The sequence below is a fragment of the Notothenia rossii genome (genome assembly GCF_949606895.1).
Source record: "Notothenia rossii genome assembly, contig: scaffold_54, whole genome shotgun sequence".
Taxonomy (NCBI): domain Eukaryota; kingdom Metazoa; phylum Chordata; class Actinopteri; order Perciformes; family Nototheniidae; genus Notothenia; species Notothenia rossii.
In genome coordinates, this window is record NW_027639588.1 from 162,994 (window position 1) to 180,538 (window position 17,545).

Here is a 17,545-nt window from a genome sequence, read left to right on the forward strand (position 1 = left end):
AAATATGCATTTAATATATGAAACATAATTTATTCATGTTTCTCGTCGAAACATGAATCAATCATGTAGAACTATGTTAATCTTGAGGGGTGTACCTTCTATAAGTCTCAGTCATGTTAAGAAATAAGAAAAAAGTTGTGTTTGTCTCTGTAACTCCGCCCACTGAGCACATACGTCAGCAGCTTGCTCCGCAGCCGATTACTCAGCTTCTAATTATTATTTACAAATATTTTATTCACAAATTAATATGTTCGGACTCAAACCCGTACTTTAATAGTTTTGTAATTGAACCTGAACAATATGGCACTTTAATGGACAAGATGTAAAGCAGAAAAAAATGGCAAAATATATTTATTTTTAAAAATGTGAAGCTTTTTCTTTTTTAAACAAAGGAGGGGGGGAGGGGTTCTACCATTTTTTCTTCCCGCATCGGAGGAGTAAGCTGGTTCTGTCCCGAGAACATCTCTACAAGGTAAATGAAGAGTTTATCGCCGGCCACTAGAGGGCAGTGTCACTGCTGTCGCTGCCCGGTTATGCCGTGCTCTGACCCGGAAGTGCCGAGCGGCCATTTTAGTTCAAACATTGTTCATGCACTCCGCCTCGAGTTGAGACGTTCGTCCACTCATTCATGTAAGACTGTTTCCACTATTATATTATACCATATATTATACTATATATATATTATACTATTATACTACTATACTCTGTTTCGTGGTATATATTTGTGTTGATTGAATTGCATGGATGTAATACTTTGTCAGCTTATCTTGCTGCATTATTCTGTTTTAGGGTGTCGTCATCCTTGTCAATAAATCACCGAAACTGACATTGAGGAGTGTGTTTCTTCATGACGACACCATGGTCGTTGTTGGATGCCCTGTCCCCGGCTGCGAGTTCAAATCCGATGACTTGTCTGAAGCACTCGTCATTGCTATATTGACGATTCATGGATGTAGCCACCAGCACGCAGCGCCTGTCATGGCCGCGCCAGCCCAGGCCCCAGCCCCTCACGGCCCGAGACTCGATCGGCCCAAAGTTGATGTGGGCGTGTCAATAGAGGAATGGAACGTGTTCATCCGCCGTTGGAATGTATTCCGCGCCGGCTCAGGCATAGGGGACGCACAGGCCCCCTTCCAGCTGTTTCAGTGCGCTGGGCCTGTACTTGGAGACAACCTGTTGAAAGCCGTCCCCGACGCCGCTTCCGGACCCTTGCCAGACCTGATCACCGTCATGCGTTCCCTAGCTGTCATCCCAGTTGCTACATGCGTCCTGCGCACCGAACTACTTCAGTTACGCCAGGAACGCGACGAGACATTCCGCGCATTCGCTGCCAGAGTGCGGGGTAAAGCAGAGACATGCGCATATAATGCGGTATGCGAGTGTGGTAAGGACGTGGACTATACCGACCACATTATCCGCGATGTGCTGCTCAATGGCATCTATGACTCGGACATACGCCGCGAGACGCTAGGGACAACTGACGTCCTGGTCAAGCCAGTTAATGACGTGATTGCACTCGTCGAGAACAAAGAAATGGCCCGTAACGCTCTCCCGTCGTCCTCCCTATCAGCCATGTCGTCATTCCGGCGCTTGAAGACGACTCCACAGGCGAGCCCCGCCCCGAGCCCCGCGGACGGGGCTAAACGTGCCTCGTGTCCGGAATGTAAGAACGTCTTTAACGTCTTCACGGAGGGGCCTCGCGGGTGGAATCCTAAGCCTCACCAGGTGTGCATCGGCTGCTACAGGGCCCGCCGACAACAGAGGCGTCAACAGCCGTCATCCGACAGTCAACAGGCCGCCATGGGGTCGGAGCTGGTATCCCAGGTCTCGTCGGTGCAAGCTGGAGCCCGCCCTGGCCGACGTCGCGGGAGCCTTCGCCGACGCCGCGCCCCTACGTCGCACGGCTGTGTCGACAGGCCTTCACCTATCATACTCAAGCACCACATCTTCTCCAAGGGCGAATGGAGGCAAGCCAGGCTGAGAGACCACCCCCGGGCGTTAATCACCATCTCGATGGACATGCCAGTCGGGCCGAGGGATGGCACCAGCAACCGGGGCTCGGCCGACGGAGCTCGAATATCCGCCGTCGCAGACACTGGCGCGCAGTCGGACCTTTGGTCTCTGGAGGAGTTCCTGGCCTGCGGTTTCGCGCGGGACGACCTGCGACCCGTCAGCCTCAGCCTGTTGGCCGCCAACCGCTCCCCTATAGCCATCGAGGGAGCGTTCTTCGCTAGGCTCTCGACGACCTGCAGCGGGGGCCGTACTACATCCTGCCGTTCCATGGTATATGTGAGCAGCTCAGTCCGGGCCATGTACCTCTCCTACGAGTCGTTGCTCAACCTCGGCCTCTTGCCCATTAACTTCCCGTCAGACGACGTTGCAAGGGGGCCCAAGGACAGGCGTAGCCCTGACACGGCTGACACGCCAGTCCAGCCCCTGTCCATCAATGCGACGAGGTCAACCAACGGCGGCTGCGTGGGGCCAAGTGACCCCGGGGACGCCCAATGCTCATGTCCTCAGCGCACGGTCCCCCCGGCGCGCCCCGCAGCACTGCCGTTCCCTTGTACGCCAGAGAACAATAACCGGATGAAAGGTTGGCTACTCGGAAGATATGCCTCGTCGACATTCAATACTTGCCCCCATCGGGCACTACCATGCATGGAGGGGCCGCCTATCGAGATGCACGTGGACCCCGCAGCTACGCCTAAGGCATGCCACACCGCGGCTACGGTGCCTCTACACTGGCAGCGGAGGGTTCACGATGACCTCCTGCGGGACGAAGCCCTTGGGGTCATTGAACGCGTGCCGTACGGCGAGCCGGTGACGTGGTGCCATCGTATGGTAGTCACTCGGAAGCACGACGGTTCCCCCCGCAGGACCGTGGACCTCTCCCCCCTCAACAAGTTCTGCCAACGTGAGACCTTCGCCACTGAGTCCCCGTTCCACCTCGCACGCCGCGTCCCGAAGGGCACCTGGAAGACCGTCACGGACGCCTGGAACGGCTACCACAGTGTTCCCCTGCGTGAGTCGGATCGCCACCTCACTACCTTCATCACGCCCTTCGGCCGTTGGCGCTACACCAGGGCACCACAGGGTTTCCTGTCGTCAGGGGATGGCTACAACCGTCGGTTTGACGCCGTCCTCTCGGACTATGAACGCAAGGAACGTTGTGTGGATGACACCATCCACTATGACACCGACCTGGAGCAACACTGGTGGAGGACCATCGACTTCCTGACGCGTGTCGGCCGATCGGGGATCGTGCTGAATCCGGACAAGCTTCAGTTCGCGGAGAGGTGCGTCGACTTCGCTGGCTTCAGGGTGTCGGAATCTACCATCGAACCGCTCCCAAAATACTTGGACGCCATCCGGGACTTCCCCACCCCAGTCTCCACGACGGACATCAGGAGTTGGTTCGGCCTTGTCAACCAGGTGGCTAACTACGCCCAGTTGCGTGACACGATGGCTCCATTTAAGCCGTTCCTCAGCCCACGCTGTGCGTTCCTATGGTCCCCCGTTCTGGAGGAGGCCTTCCAGACGTCCAAGCAAGCCATAATGGAGGCCATCCGCGAGGGCGTGGAGATCTACGACATGCAGAAGCGTACCTGCCTCCGCCCTGACTGGTCCATGCGTGGCATTGGCTACTTCCTGCTCCAGCAACATTGTCACTGTGCCTCGGGCATACCGGACTGCTGTCCAGGAGGGTGGAGGGTCACCCTCGCGGGCTCGCGTTTCCTGTCCCCTGCGGAGCAGCGCTATGCAGCCGTCGAGGGAGAGGCCCTAGCTGTGGCATGGGGCCTGGAACAGACGCGGTACTTCACGCAGGGGTCCGACAACCTCGTCGTGGTCACCGACCATAAGCCGTTGGTGAAAATCTTTGGCGACCGTACGCTGGATGAGATCACAAACTCGCGTCTGTTTAGACTGAAGCAGCGCACCCTCCCATGGCGCTTCGACATTGTGCATCTGCCTGGCAAGAGCAACTATGCCGCTGATGCCACGTCGAGGCATCCTTCCCCCTCGGGTTCAGCGAACGGCCTCTCATTGGGGCTGCCGAGCGGGCCTGACGCCATGGAGTCAGCACTCATGGCCTCCATCCGCGACGACGCACGGGAGCTCGGAGCCGTCTCTTGGCCCCTCCTCGCACGGGAAACAGCGGCTGATGGATGCCTCGGCCACCTCCTCCAACTCATCGAGCAAGAGGGTGGGATTGACGTTAACGACCCTGCCCTGGCGAGTCTGTCATCGGTCTGTGAGTCCGTCTACGCCCAGGACGGCGTCCTGCTCTATCGGGACCGCGTCGTGGTTCCCCCATCCCTCCGTGGGAGGGTCCTTCGGCATCTCCATGCCGCTCACCAGGGGACCTCAGCCATGGGGCAGCATGCCCGAGCCATAGTTTACTGGCCCGGGATGTCCGGGGACATTCAGGCCACCAGGGACGGGTGTGCAGACTGCAACCGCAATGCTCCGTCACAGGCGGCTACACCCCCCCGGCCGTCCCCACCCCCGTCCACGCCATTCGAGGCGGTGTTTGCTGACTTCTTCGACTATGGGGGCCGTCACTACCTAGTTGTCGGGGATCGGCTCTCGGGCTGGGTAGAGGTCCTGAGCTCTACGGCGGGTACTGCCCTGGCGGGCTCAGCTGGCCTGGTCCAACACCTCCGGTCGTTCTTCGCCACCTTCGGCGTACCGGAGGAGCTCTCGAGCGACGGTGGTCCGGAATTCAAGGCGAGCCACACCGAGGACTTCCTCCGCTTATGGCACGTCGAACACCGTGTGTCTTCCGTTAGCTTTCCGCAGTCGAATGGGAGGGCGGAGGTTGCGGTTAAGACTGCTAAGCGCCTCTTGATGTCCAACACCGGCCCGTCGGGCAGCCTTGATCAGGACCGCTTCCTGCGCGCTATGCTGCAGTTGCGTAACACGCCTGACCCCGACTGCGACCTCTCGCCAGCACAGATCATCTTCGGCCGCCCACTTCGTGGCTCGCTCTCCTTCGTGAACCGCCTCGAGAAGTTCTCGAACCCGCATATCCGCCTGCTATGGCGCGAGGCATGGGCGGCGAAGGAGGACGCCCTTCGGACCCGTATGTCCCGTACCACCGAGTCTCTGGGGACTCACTCGAGACCGCTCCGCCCATTGGCACTCGGCGAAAGGGTATTCCTCCAGAACCAGCAAGGCCCGAGCCCCCACAAATGGGACAGGTCGGGGATCGTGGTGGAGTCGCCGGGCCACGACCAGTATCGGGTCAGGGTTGACGGTTCGGGACGTCTGACACTGCGCAACCGGCGGTTCCTCCGTGCCTACACGCCGGCCACACCCTGCGCCCGCGAGCAGTCGGCTGCGCCGTCGCCGCCGCCCGCTGCCCTGGGTCATCAGCCCCCACCTATCCACCCGGGCTGGGCGACGCCCCAGGGGATTGCTCAGCGGCCGGCTGTCGGGCCCCGCGACTCGGCTATTGGCGCTTCCCCACCGACGCCTGCTGATGGGGCGTCCTCTGACCTCGCTGTTCCTACGGGTGCCTTCCTGGGTGCACCGCTCCCGGTGCCGCAGTCGCCGCCGACGCTGCCCCAGCCGACTCGGCCGGGCCGCTTGAGGAGGCCGCCTGCACGTTATGAGCCCGAGTCTGGCAGCTGGATACGGGATGTAGACCGTTAACCTATTCCGGCCCATAGCTTTCCGGTCTGGGGGGGATGAAGAGTTTATCGCCGGCCACTAGAGGGCAGTGTCACTGCTGTCGCTGCCCGGTTATGCCGTGCTCTGACCCGGAAGTGCCGAGCGGCCATTTTAGTTCAAACATTGTTCATGCACTCCGCCTCGAGTTGAGACGTTCGTCCACTCATTCATGTAAGACTGTTTCCACTATTATATTATACCATATATTATACTATATATATATTATACTATTATACTACTATACTCTGTTTCGTGGTATATATTTGTGTTGATTGAATTGCATGGATGTAATACTTTGTCAGCTTATCTTGCTGCATTATTCTGTTTTAGGGTGTCGTCATCCTTGTCAATAAATCACCGAAACTGACATTGAGGAGTGTGTTTCTTCAGTAAAAGTTATTTAAAGTTATTTAATGTCATCAAATGTTCGTCATAGTTACAGGTTATGACGCATTGTTTGCAAAAAGCAGAGTTCACATTTGCCTTTACAACGAGCAACGTAAATACAGCTGTCAATTTGTAAACATTGTCATTCACTGGTGTTAGCTAAGATAAAGCCATGAAAATCATAAGGTGAGTTTATATTGATTGACTTGTGTTTAGCGTGTATTTTAATACTGTGAGTATTTGTAGAGTGTAAGTCCGGCAGTTGCTTGATTTACAATATTTAAAACTATGAACCTTGCCCAAAGTTATGCACATTAAACCGAGCTCAGTGGGGAGGGGGGAGTCTGATGGATGAGCTTGCGGCAAGTTTGCATCAATAGGCTACGTCTTGTTTTAAATGATTGTTTCATGTCTGCTGTCAGGCGGTGTAGAACTTTACTGCGTCGGTCCGGCTCTGCATGTCTACTCTTGTGCCGACTTTTAAGGGCGCTGATGCAGGTTGTAGGCCTACCTTACGTTAAGCGACCATCTTTACCCATTTAAGGTGTTGATTGTTAAAGATACAATATTGTCCGTGGGACCGCAGTGTTTTCCCTAAAAAACTGTGTTTATGTCTCTGCTTTGATCCGCTCTGTGTTCATGTAAATACCGTAAATACACACATATCAAAACAGATCAAAACAGAGACACAATATTTTGTGTGGGGGTGTGTCCCGGTGTTACAGTATAAGTTGAGTCATGACAACTGGCGACATTCTATTATTTTCGTCATAGGAATCCGGGGCGTGTACATTGAGGACCCATTGTTGACTTACCAGGAAAGAAACATCGTTTGTCGTTTACGTTCATATTTTGCTATATCTGCCTTCCTAAGATCACTTTGCTGCACATTCAGTACTCGTATGTGAGGTTGTGGGTGAGAGTCCGATATCGTGACGCTTACAGGGAGGTATCGAACATTACAAAGTAGGTGACTGTGTGGATGCCTGTTCAAAACATTGCAAACTTCAATAAATCATTTAAATTATATATTTGTGTCCGACTTTCATTTGTTCATCGTTCTTAATGTGATGTATAGTAGCTTTGATAGCTGTCCATACCTTCAGACAGCCTAAAAGTAAAACACAAGTTGTTTATTCACAGCCCGAACGCTCATCGAGATGACTGGATCAGTCATGACAACTTGTGATCAGCTCCGATTAAATTGTGATATCAATTCTGTAGCTAACCTCCAGGGAGCACGTTTATTTTATGAAATACCTGTATCCCTCTCATCACAACAAGACTCTACACTGTGCAGGAAAAACAATTACATACATGAAAATAACCTTGATGCATTGGAATTAAACACACAAACTAACAAATAAATCATCAGAAGAAGGCAGAGAGGAAGTAAATAACAACAGGAACACGGAAGGCAGACAGAATTGCTTAGACACGGATGTCACATGAAATTTAAATGTTCTGGAAAGTTCCTTATACAGCTTTAGCCTTTTTTATCTCATGAAGTCCCAAAGTGACACACACTGAACAGTCTGGGGTCATGGTCCTTGTCATTTGCTTTTGTCTTCCCATAACAACATGTCCAAGATGTCCATGTGTCAGGCTAAAACATGTGACAGAACTAGCTAGATTTGGAAAGGTTTTTTGTTGCTAAAGTTAATATTCAACCCATTTAAGAATAAAAATGCTGACATGACATGTCATTTGTTAAACATTAAGCTGTCTTCGGCTCTTTTCTACTGTAACAAATGTAAATGTCCCCTCTGTGGGATGAATAAAGGTATTCTGATTCTGATTACATTTAACCTGTTGTGGAAACATTTCTTGATGAAATTGATATGAAACAAATGCCATAAATATTGCTGTGACACATGGTGTCACATCGGGACTTTAACCCTAAACATTCACAGTAAACCCGGAGTGACATATATGCACAATTAGAAATATGATTATGGTCTGGTCAGTTAATTTAGCTGATTCAATTATATTTAGTTAACATATTTTTTATTCTTCAATTCATAGTATGTTCAAACAAATGCAAACCAAAACATCATCCTTGTTAATTAAGTTATAAATAAGAGTTACTTTACCATTAAAGCCCAGATATTTGACACTAGGGAGGTTACTTGTCAGAAATGTGTCTATTTAGTCTAAATGACGTTCCCCTTAATTTCCCCAAAAGTAGAAATGGGTCCGGGTTCTTATGGGTTAAACGTATAGGCTTAAAGGCATAATAGAACTACCGTATTATATGTATTCAACTTGTGCCCCGCTGGACTTACTTTTCTGTGGTTTACCGTTACTGTGACATATCAGTATAGCCACGGAAGATAGTTTGTGTGTTTAATTCCCATGCATCAAGGCTATTTTCATGTATGTAATTGTTTTTCCTGCACAGTCTTGTTGTGATGAGAGGGATACAGGTATTTCATAAAATAAACGTGCTCCCTGGAGGTTAGCTATAGAATTGATATCACAATTTAATCGGAGCTGATCACAAGTTGTCATGACTGATCCAGTCATCTCGATGAGCGTTCGGGCTGTGAATAAACAACTTGTGTTTTACTTTTAGGCTGTCTGAAGGTATGGACAGCTATCAAAGCTACTATACATCACATTAAGAACGATGAACAAATGAAAGTCGGACACAAATATATAATTTAAATGATTTATTGAAGTTTGCAATGTTTTGAACAGGCATCCACACAGTCACCTACTTTGTAATGTTCGATACCTCCCTGTAAGCGTCACGATATCGGACTCTCACCCACAACCTCACATACGAGTACTGAATGTGCAGCAAAGTGATCTTAGGAAGGCAGATATAGCAAAATATGAACGTAAACGACAAACGATGTTTCTTTCCTGGTAAGTCAACAATGGGTCCTCAATGTACACGCCCCGGATTCCTATGACGAAAATAATAGAATGTCGCCAGTTGTCATGACTCAACTTATACTGTAACACCGGAAAGCGACACTTGATACTGGAAAGTGGAGGATACTAATGATTGTGTTACATTTTAGCAGCAGTGCACATACCATGAATATGGGGGACATGCCGGGCAGATCAAGTAAGGGTTACGATCCACCCGCTGTGAAATGAACTTATCTTCCATATTTGCCGTACACTTGTGTTTACGGAAGTTGAGATGTTTCTCGGTTGTGATTGGTTGTTCCTCGTCACATGACGAGCGGTGCGCGCTGCTGCAGTGCACGTCTCCATTGAAACCAATGGAAATGAGCTCGCAACGCTGATGTGTATGGCTCCGTACAAAGTTGTACTCATTGCATTAGTATAGGCTACTGTAGCTTTTTACACTGGAGGCGCCCATCTCGGCCGAAGTCGGTTCATATTAACCTAAAGGTACATAATTAAATGGTAAATGTCGCCTTTAAGGAGCAGAACATTTTTGTTTTATTTGTGTGTGAATAATGAAATAATTTCAAATATGTTTTTTTGTGATAGGTAATTGGTGTTGAGAAGATTGACCTCAGCCTTCCTTTAAACATTGTTCCAAAGGCTCTGTAGTAAATGGTGAGTATTCAAATGTTTTGTTTGATTTACTTGACTAACTTAAACTTGATCTTTAACTAATTGAAAACTGGTATTAGTCTGACAATTTCTGAATTTTTATTCATAACATTTACATACTGCAAACATTGCAGGGATATACACATTTTCTGATTTATTAGGCAAAAGTGATTCAGAAAGTGAGGCAAAAGCCAACAATTCTGCGATAAAGCCTCCTTCACAAAAGTGATAATGTTTTGTTTGTTGAAATGGCTATAAGGGTGTTTCTTATATGTAGTCTTATATTACAGTAATACTTATTTTAAGTCGCTTTGGAAAAAAATGTAAACTAAATGAAATGTAATGTAATCTAACCTGGTTGTTCGTACTTGATATAAAAAGTTATTCTCACTATAGAGCCAAAACAGGAGTAATGTGGTCCCTTTTCCGTGCTCTGGTCAATACATTTTGAATCAGCTGAAGCAACTTAACTGAGTTTTTGGTACACCCTGATAATAAAGAGTTACAATAAGCTAGCCTTGAAGTAACAAATGCATAGACTAGTTTCTGTGCATCGTTTTGAGGAAAGCACACAACTACAATCATAACATCATTAGAAAATGAAATGATTTCCTGATTTTTATGACTGTGATATTTTGTTTTCTTTGATAAATGTGGAGTTTAAGCGTATAACAACCCTGCCCCTCCAATCAAGATTTCTCTCTCAGCTATCTGACAAACTTCTGAAGGTTTTTGAGAAGAGAGGAGGACAGATAGGCCAGCGTCTGAACTGTATTATGTCAAACATGACTCAAGTAAGAATTCATTTTAAGAAAATTATACATCGAGTCAATAGAGTACACATTTCATTGAGCAAAATAGATTCTTTCTTTTCTTATTCCCCTTCCCTTAGGTTGATGATGTCAATTTAGGCCGGGATTGTCTTCTCAAGGGGCTGTGTGTGTACCTCAATGAGAGAGTTTGTGGTCAGTAGAAGTAATATTTGAGCTTTGGATTTTTTTGTTGGGCGTTAAAATATGTATTTATTGAAACACCACATAGTATATAGCCTAAACCCTAAAGTATGTGAACATCCCTGTTTTTTGTTTTATAGCCAGACTACACTGAAAAGCTAGAGGGCTTTTAAATTAAAATGGATACAGGAAATGAAAAAAATTGTATCAGGTCAGACAGGAGTATATCCGATAACAAGGAGGCTTAAAAGTACTGAAATCTGACCAAATGTACTTGTTAAACACAGGGACTTAGTAATGGGTATATATATGTATTGATTTGTTAGATCTCACTCTGTTGCTTTTGTGACTGTGCGCTCTGCAGGCAGAAGATGAAGACGTCATTCTGCGGTCCATTCAGGGGATTACAGTGGGACTTTATGTTGTCAAACACAATTCCACCATGAGACCAGAGGACAGATTGTCCTGGAAGGCCAACAGGTACTAACTGATGTGGACAACATTGCATTAGCTGCTACCATGCTGTTTGGACTAATGTATGCAATGAACCTGAACGACCCCCCTAAACTGAAGTGCACGTTCGAAGTGCTCCAGCAAATGTTAATGGAGCTAGACGGCAACATGCTCTCCAAGAAAGCCCAAGCGTTTAAAAACAAACTATTTGAGTGAGCTGTTGCCATGGACCATTGTGCACTTTTACAGCATTCATACTGGACTCATCGATACAACTGTCTTGCACTTCCTTTGCTCATGCTTTTTGCTTGATTTGCATGTTTCAGAAATGTGGGTTTTTCCTGGTGTCATGTGTTTTCAGAATGTACCACTTGTCATGTGTTTCAGAATGTACTAATTGTACTAATGTACTAACTTCAAAATGTCAGTTCTTGTTTTTATTTGTAATACTTTCTTTTGTGCAAATGTGGTGAGAAACCAGGCCATTATTATACTTCCATGTATTTTTCCAAAGCAATGCCATTGCTTTTTTGTATTAAAGTGCCCTTTCAAATTAGGAGGTTACTATTTAAATAATGGATTTGCAAGAACATTTCCTTTTTTCGGATAGGCGTTGACATTTTCTGTTAATTGTTTACTATGAATGAGTTACAAAAATAAGCCTTTCTTTGCCATTTGGCCCAATAAACTTTTATTTTGGTCGGGAGAATGGTTTCCTTTAAGCTTGCTTGCTGTGTTCTAACACAATAATGTATATGTACTGAAGGATTATTTGAATTATTTGAAGTATTAAAGTAACGTGTTATGGCAGGAAAGTTCAATCTGGTATATTCCTTTTAATGTCACCTTATATATATTCATGTGTGTTAAATTTGAAGGGACAAAGTATCTTTTCCCTCCCCCAATGTATTGAGGTGAAGTCCTTGTGTTTTGAGAAGAGATGGGAGCAGGGGACACCCTTATTTGGAGATAGTGCCGAAACTCTGGAATGTTTCCCTCGTAAAAGAAGGGTGTGCGTTACACAATCTTGTAGCAGATGTGTGTGTGTTTTCATTGCAGTAAATATATGTGCTACAGGATTACTGGTCAACTATACCTCTGTTCTTATTCTTTCATGTGTGGGTACTAAATGGCTACAAACATTGTGGAGAAATTAGCTTAAACATCTTTTATTACTCTATATGAAATGGAAGCAGTTTTTTATGACAGGGACGAGAGAGTTGGGGGAGGGGACACATTCCGAAGAGTTTCAGCAGGTCAATTATCAGGGGAATCGACTTGTTTTCAATAGATATGTGTGGTTGGTTACTTTGTATTAATAACAGTATGTGTAAAGGAAGCTGGAAATATACAATGTGAAACCTTTTATTTGAAGTAAAGATGTGAACAATAGCTCAAACAAATGGAGGGGCTATAGGACAAATGAGTGTGTTCTCTATATTAGGCCTGTGTGAAGTTTGACTATTTGAAAAGCATCTCTAATACTGCTTAAAAGCATAGGTAATGTGTTCCTCGTTATTATTGATATGAAAGTAATTAACATGTATTACGTATATTTAGCCAACTATAACAACTATATCTTAAAACATACTTTTAACTTGTGTGTGGTAACCTGAGGGGGGAAGATGGACTCAGGGACAAAGGGCCATAAAGGGGATGTGTGTGCTGGCTACAAGATGTGAAATAAGATAAGGAAACTTGTTGTTGAGAGCCGGTTCGTACCAGACACCAAAAGGTGTCTGTTCTTCGTCAAACTGAAAGAGACTTTTTGTTTCCGGGTTTCTTCTGCTGTGTCGCACTGATTGGGTGCGACAGGCCATGTGTTGGTCTCTCCCAATAAGATGACCTCTGGGGGAAAGCAGGCACACACCTCCTCCTGTGTTTTAGTATGAAAGACTGTGTTTTCCTTTGGTTCGCGCTCTTGTTTTTCACCGGCCGTTCCTGAGACCTGTCTCACACGGTGGTAGAACCTGAGCCCGGAGTACTCTGCAGATTGCTTCGTGATTTCTTTGTATTTGTATCGTTACTGTTTATCATTAAAGCAAGATTATTGTTTAACTTGTATTCTGGTGTTTCTTAATCCCTTCCTTTTCACGAATTCACCCAGCTTATCAAACGACACGCGGAGACGAGGTTGGTTTTAAACATCCTCCAAATCTCCAACAGTACATGCATCAAAAACATTTTCTATTTCTTTATTTTCAATGTATTTGTTCATTCTCCTGGGGCTGCATGATGGAAAAACCAAAAGCTCATCTGGATGTGTGCTGGTTGTTAATATTGTTTTATTTTTTGAGAAAAATACATGAATGTTGTTCAAAGAAATGTGTTTGTTTTTATTGACTATTTGTTTTTAAATGTTATGATAAATGCTGTAGATATAAGAGATTAGGATGGATCCTGTAGAAGAATGTACGACGTGCCTCTATTCACAGAAATAAATAATCTTATGTACCCCTTGAGCACTAGGTAGATTAAACAGAAAACTATAGCATGTAGTTTAAACAAAACATTAATGTGGCTTTAACAGGTACAAATGAAATATACTGAGTATATTAAAAGGCTAAAGTGAACCTTAAAAGTCATGTTGGTTAAACATAGGCTAAATGAATATCCCTATATTAAAGGAAATATTCACATTAACATAACAATTTCATGTTTCTTTGACATAACATAGTTGTGTGTCTTTAACATAATGGAATAGTTTTGAGTACACATGTTTTTAATGTGTGCAACCGGTTTCCATATTAAAATCATGTTAATCCAACGGCCTTTTTCTTTCAGTGTAGTTCACAGATCCTGCAAGAGAACCGGTGTTTCTCCTTGTATTGTTTTTAGAAATGAAACAACTAGGTGTGTCTTGTTCTTGTTCTATCAGATGTTTAATGATTCAGCATGTTTTTACACTTTCCTCTTTCGATTCTGCCTGATGTTTGTTCTCATTGGGCCTTATGAAACAACATGTTCTATTCCAACGCTAAATTACTCTCATTTACTACTTACATAATAAACCCTTTGGACATGTATTAATCCTAGTTGGTTTGAATCCTCACTGGGCAAGGCAAGTTTATTTATATCGCACCTTTCACCACAAGGTAATTCAAAGTGCTGTATTTAATGAAAGACAATAAGATCTAACAGCACTAACATGTGTTGTCAAATTTGTCTACAAATTATTTACAAATGTTGCTTCATTTGGATAGAAAATGTACCTCACTCTTAGTTTATCACATCACCAAATCACTATAGAGAAAAATGAAAATTGGCATCAACTTCACGAAAACTAAACCGGTAGCAACCATGTTGTCAAAGTAGCAGCAAAAAGAGCCAATGTGATGTACTGCCCTCCTTGTTTGTTTGAGAGCTTGAATAACAACTGACAAGTGAAGAAATGCATTGATGAGATGTTGATGTGTGGTTCAGTTGCCTCTATAGAGTGCCACAGTGACGCGTCCTAAAACCTGGAAGCAAGTTAGCATTTTACCACTTCCGGGTCCTTCAACAAAAACCAATGCAATTTCTCCATAGGATTTTGGAAAATAGCTGGAAATAAGGTCTGCGGTTGACACAAATTGAAGAGACAGATCACGTTTTGTTCAGCCGGATAATATCCACATGTCTACCCTAGTTTTATAATTTTCGAATCATGAATCTAATCGATAGATTTATGATCGATAGAATTATGATTAGAAAATCCTATGGAGAAATTGCATTGGTTTTTGTCGAAGGAACCGGAAGGAGTTTACTTCTGGGTTTTAGGACGTGTCACTGTGGCACTCTATCTGCATTTAATCAAAAACAATTGAGTTTGATATTCAATTCTCCTCTAATGGAAATGTGTCACCTGGGAGCACCTTGAAGCTACTGTGATACAGAGCTGGAAGAAGTATTCAGATGTTTTACCTATAAGTTAAAGTAACTAAACAGCAAAGTGAAAGCACTAATTTGGTATTCACAATATGAACTCAAAGTACCAAACTGCCACATACTTGTAAACAAATGGCCAATGATTTTTATATTATTATCCAGAACATTTTGGATGATTATTTCTGATGCATTTATGTGAAGCAGTATTTTAATGGTGTTGCTGGTAGAGATAAGCCAAGATATAACTAAGCTATTTATTGGCATGAAAGTTAAAAGAAACAATGTTGCTAAAGCATCAAAATACAAAAATAACTACACAATAATATGATATACAAACAACATACATTTCAAATTGTTACATATTAATGATATATATATATATATATATATATATATATATATATACACAGTGATACAATTACACTTCAACACACGTGTGTTCTCTCTCTCTCTCTCTCTCTCTCTCTCTTGTATCTTTAACTTTGTATTAGTGTCTGTCTACACACAATAACATACAAGGAGCAAGTAAAGTTCATTTTTTCATTGTTTATGATGAGTGAGCATTCTGATGCACTTTCTAAAATCAAATAAAAGCTTTACTGCCAGGAAGATTGAGTAGGAAATGAAGACAAACTAGTTCACAGATCCTGCAAGAGAACCGGTGTTTCTCCTTGTATTGTTTTTAGAAATTAAACAACGAGGTGTGTCTTGTTTTTGTTCTATCAGATGTTTAATGATTCAGCATGTTTTTAAACTTTCCTCTTTCGATTCTGCCTGATGTTTGTTCTCATTGGGCCTTATGAAATAACATGTTCTATTCCAATGCTAAATTACTCTCATTTACTACTTACATAATAAACTCTTTGGACATGTATTAATCCTAGTTGGTTTGAGTCCTCACTGGGCAAGGCAAGTTTATTTATATCGCACCTTTCACCACAAGGTAATTCAAAGTGCTGTATTTAATGAAAGACAATAAGATCTAACAGCACTAACATGTGTAGTCAAATTTGTCTACAAATTATTTACAAATGTTGCTTCATTTGGATAGAAAATGTACCTCACTCTTAGTTTATCACATCACCAAATCACTATAGAGAAAAATGAAAATTGGCATCAACTTCACGAAAACTAAACCGGTAGCAACCATGTTGTCAAAGTAGCAGCAGAAAGAGCCAATGTGATGTACTGCCCTCCTTGTTTGTTTGAGAGCTTGAATAACAACTGACAAGTGAAGAAATGCATTGATGAGATGTTGATGTGTGGTTCAGTTGCCTCTATAGAGTGCCACAGTGACACGTCCTAAAACCTGGAAGCAAGTTAGCATTTTACCACTTCCGGGTCCTTCAACAAAAACCAATGCAATTTCTCCATAGGACTTTGGAAAATAGCTGGAAATAAGGTCTGCGGTTGACACAAATTGAAGAGACAGATCACGTTTTGTTCAGCCGGATAATATCCACATGTCTACCCTAGTTTTATAATTTTCGAATCATGAACCTAATCGATAGATTTATGATCGATAAAATTATGATTAGAAAATCCTATGGAGAAATTGCATTGGTTTTTGTCGAAGGAACCGGAAGGAGTTTACTTCTGGGTTTTAGGACGTGTCACTGTGGCACTCTATCTGCATTTAATCAAAAACAATTGAGTTTGATATTCAATTCTCATCTAATGGAAATGTGTCACCTGGGAGCACCTTGAAGCTACTGTGATACAGAGCTGGAAGAAGTATTCAGATGTTTTACCTATAAGTTTAAGTAACTAAACAGCAAAGTGAAAGCACTAATTTGGTATTCACAATATGAACTCAAAGTACCAAACTGCCACATACTTGTAAACAAATGGCCAATGATTTTTATATTATTATCTAGAACATTTTGGATGATTATTTCTGATGCATTTATGTGAAGCAGTATTTTAATGGTGTTGCTGGTAGAGATAAGCCAAGATATAACTAGGTTATTTATTGGCATGAAAGTTAAAATAAACAATGTTGCTAAAGCATCAAAATACAAAACTAATTACACAATAATACAATAATACATAATAATAAAAATAATACAAAATAATACAAACAACATTAACATACATTTCAAATTGTTACATATTAATGATATATATACATAGTTATATAGATATATATTTATATATATACACAGTGATACAATTACACTTCAACACACGTGTGTTCTCTCTCTCTCTCTCTCTCTCTCTCTCTCTCTCTCGTATCTTTAACTTTGTATTAGTGTCTGTCTACACATAATAACATACAAGGAGCAAGTAAAGTTCATTTTTTCATTCTTTATGAGTGAGCATTCTGATGCACTTTCTAAAATCAAATAAAAGCTTTACTGCCAGGAAGATTGAGTAGGAAATGAAGACAAACTAGTTCACAGATCCTGCAAGAGAACCGGTGTTTCTCCTTGGATTGTTTTTAGAAATGAAACAACTAGGTGTGTCTTGTTCTTGTTCTATCAGATGTTTAATGATTCAGCATGTTTTTACACTTTCCTCTTTCGATTCTGCCTCGTGTTTGTCCTCATTGGGCCTTATGAAATAACATGTTCTATTCCAATGCTAAATTACTCTCATTTACTACTTACATAATAAACTCTTTGGACATGTATTAATCCTAGTTGGTTTGAGTCCTCACTGGGCAAGGCAAGTTT

At 43.8% G+C, this 17,545-nt stretch overlaps 1 protein-coding gene and 1 long non-coding RNA gene across 2 annotated transcripts in view; both read left to right on the plus strand.

Annotated features, from left to right (window-relative positions):
- The window catches only part of LOC307027623 (deoxynucleoside triphosphate triphosphohydrolase SAMHD1-like), a 53,314-nt gene that overhangs the window by 21,739 nt on the left and 14,030 nt on the right, over positions 1-17,545 (plus strand). The window lies entirely within an intron of this gene.
- LOC307027632 lies at positions 10,309-11,704 on the plus strand. Its single transcript, XR_013804698.1, has 3 exons — positions 10,309-10,391; positions 10,490-10,562; positions 10,915-11,704. It is a non-coding gene; the product is annotated as an uncharacterized lncRNA (long non-coding RNA).